Below are 10191 nucleotides of genomic sequence, written 5' to 3'. Positions count from 1 at the left end.
TTTCTTTTTTTTTTTTTTTAACTAGAACATTATTTCTTAGCTGCCTGGCTCCTAGGCTGGGTCACAAGTTAATAATGTCTCTACCTAGGAATGAACTTGGGCTGTTGCCGGCTGTCTTGTGAATTAGGCCACAGTGAATTTTTCATTCCTTATGGTTGCGGCAGGAAGCAGTGCATCATCATTATGAAGCTTTCTTTTTTACTTTATCTTGTACTATCAAGTGTAATCAGAGGACCAGGAGGGCCTATGTTTCTTGGCAGATTTCAGACACACACACATTTTGTTTACTGGTCTCGAGGGAAGGGGCCTGGTGCTCTACACAAGGGAATTTGCTTGGTGTAGATGTTATCCAGACAGCAGAAATGCTCTTGAAAGGAGACACTTTTCAAAGGCTAGAGGCAGATTCCTATTTAGTGGACAGCATTTTAGAGTACAAATGGCTTTGACCCTTGGCCTACTCTGATGTTATAACTTTTTTAGTTTAGGTTTACAAGTTTAGGATTCAAAATTGTGTTTGTATCTTTGGAGGCATGTTGTTTGCAAATAGAGTACAGAGCATCTCCAGAGAATGGGGAGTGACTTATGCTCAGAACAATTAAGTTATTTACATATGAAGGAGAAATAATCACCAGATAATGGGTCCATCAGATTCACCTGGGTTTGAACCTTAGCTGCATCTGGCTGTGTGTGACCTTAGACAAATTACTCAGCCTCTCAGCTTCATTTTCCTTGCCTTCAGAGTAGAGATAATAATGCTCAGCTCACTGTAAAAATGAAAAGGTAGGCCATATAAAATTTTCAGTAGCGATTATTTGCTAGTATTATTACTATTTTGGCTGTTTCTAAAGCCGCCACCTCTAAGGAGACTCCCAGTGTGCTGTAGGGATCAGTGCGTTTTGGGGCTGTAAGAGCTAGGGCATGAAGACCGTCTGAGATTCGGTATTGATGAGAACAGCCTCATCTATTCCAGTGTGTGGAACAACCACAAAACAGTATTAGTTTATATAATCATTCCAAATGAACTTTTCTAAACACATGTTCCTCACTCCAGTCCTGTGGGTAGGACAGAACTGATTACCTACATAAGCATTAACAGAGAAGATCACTTTGGGGAAGAGTGTAGGCTTTTATAGATCATTGGGAAAGCAGTTTCAACCAGATAACAGCTAGCTTTACTCCTAGCCTGCGGTTTGAAGAAGGGCCTTTGGGACTGTGTTCCTTATACTCGTGACCTTCATGGGATTTGGAAATGGAACACGGGCATTTATGTTCTTTGAGCTGGAGAGAAGTGGTGCTGGCCTCCAGAGACTCTGGGGTTGGCTGTAATTACCAGCCCTCCTAGAAGACTGGCCTCACCCCAGGGACCCATGCAGGTGAAGGCAAACAACTTCAGTCTCAAGGGTCATTATTTGCATCCTGGGTGGGCATGTTGATAGGATAAATCCCTTTTTAAAAAATACTCAGCTTCTGTTCTCAGGACCCTGGTTGCAATGCCATCTCCTAGCTACCAATCCTCAGGCTTACCTATACAGGTATACTTTGTTTTATTGCGCTTCATAGGTACTGCATTTTTTTTTTTTTTTGACAAATTGAAGGTTTGTGGCAATTATGCATCGAGCAAGTCTAAGAGTGCCATTTTTTCAACTGGCTCAGATGATGGTTAGCATTTTTTAGCAATAAAGTATTTTTAATTAAGGTATGTATATTGGTTTTTTTTAAAGACATAATGCTATTTCACACTTAATAGGCTACAGTATAGTATAAACATAACTTTCATATGCAGTAAATTTGTGTAACCTGTCTTATTGAAATACTCACTCTATTGTGGTAGTCTAGAACCACATCTGCAATATTTCTGAGATGTATCTATAGTATGTTAGTTTGTCGTGCAGACTCTCAGGGCGCTTGCCATCATGGAATTAATAATCTGGTGGGGAGATACACATGTAGATATTTAATTACCGTTCAACATGATAAATACTCTGATAAAGGTCATGTTGTGTTAGGAGAGGGATCTACAGAGGTCCTAAGAGATCAGACAGATTCTCCCAGAAGACAAAGTTCTTGAATGGTGGGTGGGAATTTGCTAAGTGAAGAGAGAGTAAAGGTCTCATGAGAGAGAAACTGTATATGACATTTTCAGGAGGTAAAGAAAGCATGGTGCATTTGAGTAATTAAGATTCATTTACTATAGCTGAAGGACAAGTGGTTGCTGGGATTTGGAACGGTGAAATAGCAAAATACATACTGGAGAGGAAAGCAGGGGTCAAGTAATGCATGGCCTAGTAGAACACATCAAGGAGCTCACAGTTTATTCTGAAGACAATAGGAATGAATGAAATTATCAGATTTATCATAGAGAAAGTGTGAAGTGTGGATGTAGGCAAGACATAATGTTGGCATTAATAAGGAAGGGACAGTGAATAATAGTGAAGCAGAAATCTATTAATAGGCTGAGGATGATAAAGGAATAAAAGGTAAGACCTAGGTCTCTAGACTAAGCTATTGAGAGGTTGGTGGCACAGGATTCCCATTTGATTATTTTTTAGATTATAATTTTCCAGTAAAGGTATCTATATTTTATATATTGAACAGAATTATAGATATTTGAAGTATAACTAATATCTGGATCACCTGTGAGTCTATTTATATTAACTCTGTTTTTCTCTTGAGATTTCAGTGATTTGGTCTTATTTACTGATTACCTGGTCATCTCTTATTGAATTCTGGGCAGAGTGTTTAAAAAGTTTTAGGGGTTTCAGATGTTGTTGTCTTCCTCCCGAGAGAAATAAGTATTTTTCTTTTCTTTTGTTTCTAACTTTTAATGAGAAAAATATACATATCCATGTAAAATGTGTGTTTAGCGTGTCATTGGGTTAAGGGTTGGGGATGCATTGACAGAGCCAGCAAACGGGATCTGCATGAACACAGATCCGTATGGTCTCAGAATGAAAAACTGGTTTCTGGCATGGTTAAGTCTTAATTTCCTCATCAATCAGTAGCATGTTGGGAATCCTGCAGCTGATGGGGAACAGACATCAGACTTGGAGCACTGTCTCTAACACATCTGCCTCCTGCAGTATGTGGCACATCTTCAGAAATTTCTCTTCGCTATTATACCTGTGGATTGTCCCTTTGGACACCTCAGCCAGATGCAAGGAGTTGGCCACCTTTAGAAGTGCTGCTCACTCCACCTGGGGCATCATACATTTCACAAAGTCAGGACTGAACTCCACAGGGTTGATGCAAAACTCAGTGGCCTGGAAGTACGGAGGAAAGCCACGGGCCCCACCTCCTACACATGCGAGCTCAGCAGGTTGTGGGCGAGCAGCTTCACATTATCAAAACATGCTCTAGTCAGGCCAGAACTGGAAGGGAAAAGTCTTCTTCTTGCAAACAAGTAAGATATGGCAAGATCACCTTGACTTGGCAAAGGCTTTTCTATTTCTGACTTGCCTTTATTCCTAAGACATAGCCTTTCTGGGGTCTCAACCGAAGCCCGGAGTGTTTACCAAACTTAATTCGTGGTGGACCCCAAACTTCAATTTTTGCCTTCTGAAGACTGTGAGGCTACAATATTCCATGCCTAGCTTTCTACTCTCTTGGCTGCTCCTTTCCACTTGGTCTCTCTGTGTCTGTTCTATGTGTTTTTCTCATGTTCCAACATGTAGTTTGGAAATCATAAATGACTCTGTGTTCCTTTTTCTCCTGGATCTTGGGTCTCGAGTCCTGATTTCTATGTAGCTTGAACTCCAAGTTTGGACTGCTGTAAGCTCTAGACCACTGTTTTTTTCCTTGTCTCTATGCTCTATGCCAGGAATTGATAAATGACTCAAGAAGAAAAATAATGTTAAATGCAGAGCTCACTATAAAGCATTTCCCCTTTTTAGGGATTATGGCTCCTCAAGTTTTGAAAGTTTTGGTTATTTTCTAATGCCATCTAATAGCTGTTTTGGGGTTGTTATCCAGCTTTCATAGTTTTTTCTTAGCCAGATAATTAGTCTAATACAATTGACTCTGAACTGGATGTGTAAGTCTGAACTTAAATTTAATATATTCTTGAATGTGTATACACAGAAAACCAGATTCAAACTCTTATATTTATAGGCTTATACAAACAAAAACAAATAAAATTAATAAATTTAAACCACTTTAACAAATTTGCTTAATAAATTTAACCAGTTTAAAAACTGGTTAAAAAAATTCAATAACATTAAAATTATTTTTAATTTAATATGCCGAGTGTTGGATTAAGATATGTGGCTATCTCCTAATGTCAGGTTTTTAATTGTGCTGTGTGTGATGATTCAATTATCCTATCTCTTTTCTCTATTCCAGCTGCTAAATAACTTAAACTCCAATTTATACTGTGTGCTGTGCCATTATTTTGTCTCCACTTTGCATAAACATTATAGTTATGTATAGATTCAAATATGTTCTTTTCTCTTTGGCTCTGAGCAATTAAAATAGTGTTCTTTGGCATCAGCACAATGATAGAAATGAACGCAAACGGAGGCACTGAAATGGCATAGGAGTCTTTGCATCCGGATGGTCATCTTGATATTTTGGCATGTACTCATGTTAATGTTCTTAGATGATCATTGAAATAAAAACATAAATTTTTAAAATTAGCTTTATTGAGATTTTGAAGACTCTGTGAATATGACAGTGGACTCCAGTTATTGAAACTGCTCAGCCATGGGTTCCAACTCTCCTACCCTGTTCTTCTCAGCCTTTTCACACCCACAAGTGAGAAATGCACCAGACTCAGCTGATGGGCACAGTGAGCAGAGGGCAAGGCTGGCGGTGCATCCTGCTCTGACTGCTTTCCACTTGGTGAGGGTCTGTGCTTTCAGAGAAGACAAGATACTACCTAGAGATTCGGGCTTTTATTCTGGGATCTGCTACACAACAGCAGCAAGAAGCAGCAGTCCACCTTGCTGTTCCTTGGCTCATGGTCTCTTTTCTGGGCCTGGCTGACTATGAGATTGCCATAAACTTATTACTGAGATCATGAAGGAGCAGGGTGAGACCAAGAGGCCAAGAGAAAACAGAACTGAACTAGATCTATGTGTCATTTAAACAATCTTATACACACACACTCACACAGAGCAAATTTTCCACAAGAGGGCCATCAGTGTGGGGTAGTGGAAAACATAGTGACTTAAGAGTCAAAGAGAATTGAATTTAAATTCCAGCTCTGCCACTGACTTGTGTATAACCTTGGGCAAAACACTTAACCTATCTGAACCTGTATTTTTGGATTTGTAAAATGGAGATGCTGACATCTGTCTCACCACATTATTAGATAATTAAACAAGAAAAATATGTGGAAAGGGGCATAGCTTAGTGTCTGGCCATAGTAGGAACTTAGCAGTGGTTACTTTTCTCCTCTGAGCAGAAATAAAGCCTTTCCTTCCACTATCAAAGTGGAGAGTCTTCAATGTTTAGCAGCCATTTTACCAAATGTAAAATGAGGTAAAAAGGGTCAAATATTTGGTGACTAGAGGAAATCTAACACTGGATGGTGAACACACAGTGTTATATGTATATGGTGAACTGTTGAATTACACACTTGAAACTTTTTTGATTTATTAATGTCAACCCAATAATTTTTAATAAAAACATGAAAAATAAATTTAATAAACTTAGTAACAAGTGGAAATAAATAAATAAATACATAAATAAATGTGTGCAAATTAACTAGAGGAAATCTAACACTGGATGGTGAACACACAGTGTTATATGTATATGGTGAACTGTTGAATTACACACTTGAAACTTTTTTGATTTATTAATGTCAACCCAATAATTTTTAATAAAAACATGAAAAATAAATTTAATAAACTTAGTAACAAGTGGAAATAAATAAATAAATAAATAAATAAATAAGTGCAAATTAGAGATACCCAAGTGAGGGCGTATAGCACTGGGGATGGACTACTGAGCTGAGTGGAAGCAGAGATCAGTGGGCACAGGAAGCTGGTAGGGAATAATGAAGAAAGAAAAATCTGGGCACACTGGGGAGGTGGACTTCATCATCGGAACAGCCCCCAAAAGAGTTTGACAGGAAACCCTCTTATAGCCTTGCAGAAATGCCACGTAGTGGGAGTGGAGTGAGCTGAGGGTGAGCCAGGTGTCAGCACCTGAGCAGCTGAAAGAGCAAGGCCTGGGTGAGGAGCTAAGGTGCGTTGAAGCTGAACAGGTCCAGTAAGAAAAGATGGCATGATCTGGAAGAGCAGGTGATGGTCTTTGTCTGGTTTCTGAAACCTAGCCACCAGATGCTATAATCAAGGGAGACAGAGGCCCTCTAAGAAAGCCTGGGAGCAGAGACCAGGCCAAGTTTCTCTCTGTTTTGATTACTGTTTGTCATTAGAGAATAGCAGATGTAAAAATTAACCCAAAGGGAAAACCGATGCAGGCAAAACCACCCAAGACGTGACTGTCACAATAGTATTTTCAGTGGTATGATAAACCCTTCAGTAAATTTATTATCTTTAAATGCCTGTTTTATTAGAGAGATTGAAAGAGATAAAGTCACCTGAACAAGGCCACCGATTGTTAATTCTAAAGTGGAAAAAACTCCAAGTTGTAAATTTAAGACTCCCTACTATGGGCAGGAATTGGGGTTTCCTCTAAGGGGACTGTGGGTTCTTGAATGAAATATGTCAGGGCAGTATCTCTGTCCTGTTGTCAAAATGGGAAGAAGACTTAGCATTGTGATTAGCTAATATGTACTTGTGGGGTGTATGAAAGGAAAAGGGAGGAGGATGCTTTTTCATGGGTGTGTCTCCCGCGGAATCTAGAGTAGGACCGGGAACTTAAATGTTTGATAAATGCTTGTTGAATAAAGAATGAGAGAGAGGTGGGGAGGGAGGCAGGGGAGAGAGACAGACAGAGAGAAAGGGAGAGGGAGAGGAAGAAGAGGAGAAAGGGAGCTATTGCTAAAATAACTAACATTTAATAATGCTTACTATGTGCATGTTTCCCCTAAGAGTTTTCCATATATTAACTCACTCGATTCTCCCATCATCCTTATGATACAGGCTTAGCATCATCATCACCATCATCATCATCATCATCATCATCATCCCCATTTTAAAGATGAGAAAACAAGTACAGGAAAGTTAAGTAATCTGCCTAAAGTCTAGGTTTGCCACTAAAATACAGATGTCCAGTTAAGTTTGAATTTCAGGAAAAGAATAATTTTTTGGTATAAGTATGTCCTAAATATTGCATGGGAATATTTTTACTGAAAAATTATTTGTTGTTTATCTGAAATTCGAATTTAGCTGAGTATACTATTTTTATTTGCCAAATCTGGCAACCATACTAAAGTGATAGAACTAACAAATGGCAGAGCAAGTATTAAAACCTGGTCTCTACTCTTACTTGTTACACAGCGACTTTTAAATGTGCCAAGTGTTTTTTTTGAGACATATCTTTGATGACATAACTTATATTTTTTATTATTTGAGTCAGTTTGGGGATGTTATATTTTCTTAGGAAATCATCCATTACATCTAGATTTTCAAAATAGTTGTCATAGTGCATTGCCTTAAAATTTTATAACCTTAGGGTTTGTAATTTTTTTTTTGTCATTTCTGATGGATTTACTGTCTTTTCTCTTGTCAAAGGCACAGTCTTTCCATTGTTTTAAACTTTTTTTCTGAGAACATTTTATTTTATTATTTATGACCACAGTTTTCTTTTTATTTTCTATTTCTAAAATTTCTGTTTTATTTCTATTATTTCCTTCTATCTCATTTAATTTTATTCTAAACTTGTTCTTTTTTTCTTGAATTGTATGTGTAGTTCATTATTCTAAATTTTCCTCATTTCCTAACACATTAAGGCTATACATATTTTCTATTAAATATCACTATTTGGCCGATTTCCATGAGGTTTAAAATGTAACCTCAATTTTTTTCCTAATTAAAATTTCAGTTTTGATTTCTTCTTTAATTCTCATATCATTTAGAAAAGAATTTTCAAATTTTTCAAGTGGATATTTTTGGTTTACTTGCTATAGACTAAGTTTTTCTTGATATTTTCTAGTTTTATTATATAATTTTTATTTGTTTTGGAAATAGTTGATGTTTTCTTGTGCCTTAATACATAATCAAAGTTCTAAGAGTGTTTAAAAAGAATATATATTTTTCTATTTGTTGAATATAAAGTCCCATGCCTTTGTGTGTGTATGTATCTTGTCATTCGTTATTTATTATTCAAGTCCTCTATAGTTTTATTTCGTATTTATCTACTAGATTTTATAAGTTCTGAGAAAAGTATATTAAGGTGTATTAGAGTTTCTTGATATGATTATGAATTTGTCTGTCATATTTCTAAAAGTCATTGCTTTATATATTTTAAAGTTATGTTACTGGTTCATTAAAGCTGTTCGGCTTTTCGAACATGTTTGTGGATTTTACCTTTTATCCTTACAAAATATCTGTGTTGTTTTACAATACTTTTAGCCTCAAAATTTACTTTATGTGATATAAATAGTGCCATCCCTATTTTCTATTTGTTTGGACTTGCCACCCTCTTTTCAGTCTCTCTGTCTTTTGAGGTAGATGCATACGACATAAAAATTGGAGGTTTTTTTTTTTTTACCCCATCTTACAGTCTGCTGTTTATTTTAAAACAGCTTTATTGAAGTTTAATTGTGTACAATAAACAGTGCATATTGAAAGTGCACAGTTGCACACCCATGAAATAATCACCACAATGATTATTTTTAATGACTACCTTATTTTATTTTTAATGATTTTGTTTCATTATTATTTTTAATAGAGGCATTAAATATAGTGGGCATAATTGAAATGAAAAACATGTTTTGGTCTATTTTGTCTTATTTTGTTCTTCCTGTCCTATTTTATATATATGTATTTTGTTTTTGTCTTTTCCATAACCAATTTTTACTGCATTATTAGAGTTTTTATGTTTAGTCACTCTTTTGGCCTCTGGTAATTTGGAAGCTTTTCTAAATGTTTTCTATTTTTTAGTGGGTATGTATATTTTGAAGCAAATGTTCAAGTCTGTATTTCTCTACTAACATGCTAAATGTCTCAATTTTTCAAAAGGAGACTTTTTAGTATAGTTTTATTCAACTCAGTTTCAGCCATATACCCAAATGAAGCTGTTAGTATGTATTTACTTCTACATTCTCTCTGTCCCTTTCCCACCAACTCCTGGGTTTTGTTGGAATCCTGTGGAATTTTGACTCCCAGCTTTTATTTTCTCACTTTCATATCTTTTTATCTCTTCTATTGTGAGAAACGCCCTTACATTCATCCATTCCGATTTAGCCACGGTTGTCACTTGCTCAGTCCTCATTGCTGGACCCACTTCTTTGACCTGTCTCTCACTCACTGATGCTTCTGGCACCTAACTCACCATCCCCCCTTCTCCACTCCGTCATTATTCTGGGGCTTCATCACCTATGTTGGTGACTCAGCCAGCATTCTGAGTCCCATGCCTTCCTCTCCTCTGGTGGGGTTTTCTTCTACGTTACCTCAGTCATTCGAGGTGCCCATGCCCCAGAATTTGTCATCTTCAATAACTGAACTCTGTCAGCTATTGTAATGTCGTCCTCTCTTTCACGACATCTCTCATCTCCCTGGCTCTGGTTCTCTTGGTCGACCACTGTCCAGTTTGATCGCACCACTCTTCATTCACCATGACCCTTTCCTTTCCCTTCTTACCCAGCCTGGATCCCATGATCCAGCCCTATAGTCTTCCTTGCAAATCCTTTCAATTCACTAACCCCTCACTCCTTGTAGTGAATTAAATAATGCTGCCCCCAAAGATAGGCCCACTTGGGATCTGTAGTTGTGACCTTATTTGGAAAATGGGATCTTTGCTGGTACAAAGGATGATCTTGAGATGAGATCATCCTGGATTAGGGAAGGCTCTAAATCCAATGACAAATGCTTATGAGAAAAGAAGGGGAAACAGCTATAGAAACACAATGAAGGTGGAGGCAGAAATGGTGTAATGTGTCTACAAGTCAGGGAACGCCGAGAATTGCTGGCAGCCACCGGAAACTAAGAGAGAAGTATGGAGTGGACTCTCCTTCAGAGCCCCCAGGGGGATCCAATGCTGCTGCATCTCGGCTTCAGGCTTAGGGCCTCTGGACTTGTAAGAAAATAAATTTGTTATTTTAAGAAACTATTATGTTACAGTAGC

This window comes from Pteropus alecto, unplaced genomic scaffold (genome assembly GCF_000325575.1).
Source record: "Pteropus alecto unplaced genomic scaffold, ASM32557v1 scaffold92, whole genome shotgun sequence".
NCBI lineage: Eukaryota > Metazoa > Chordata > Mammalia > Chiroptera > Pteropodidae > Pteropus > Pteropus alecto.
Note: the sequence above shows the minus strand (reverse complement) of the source record.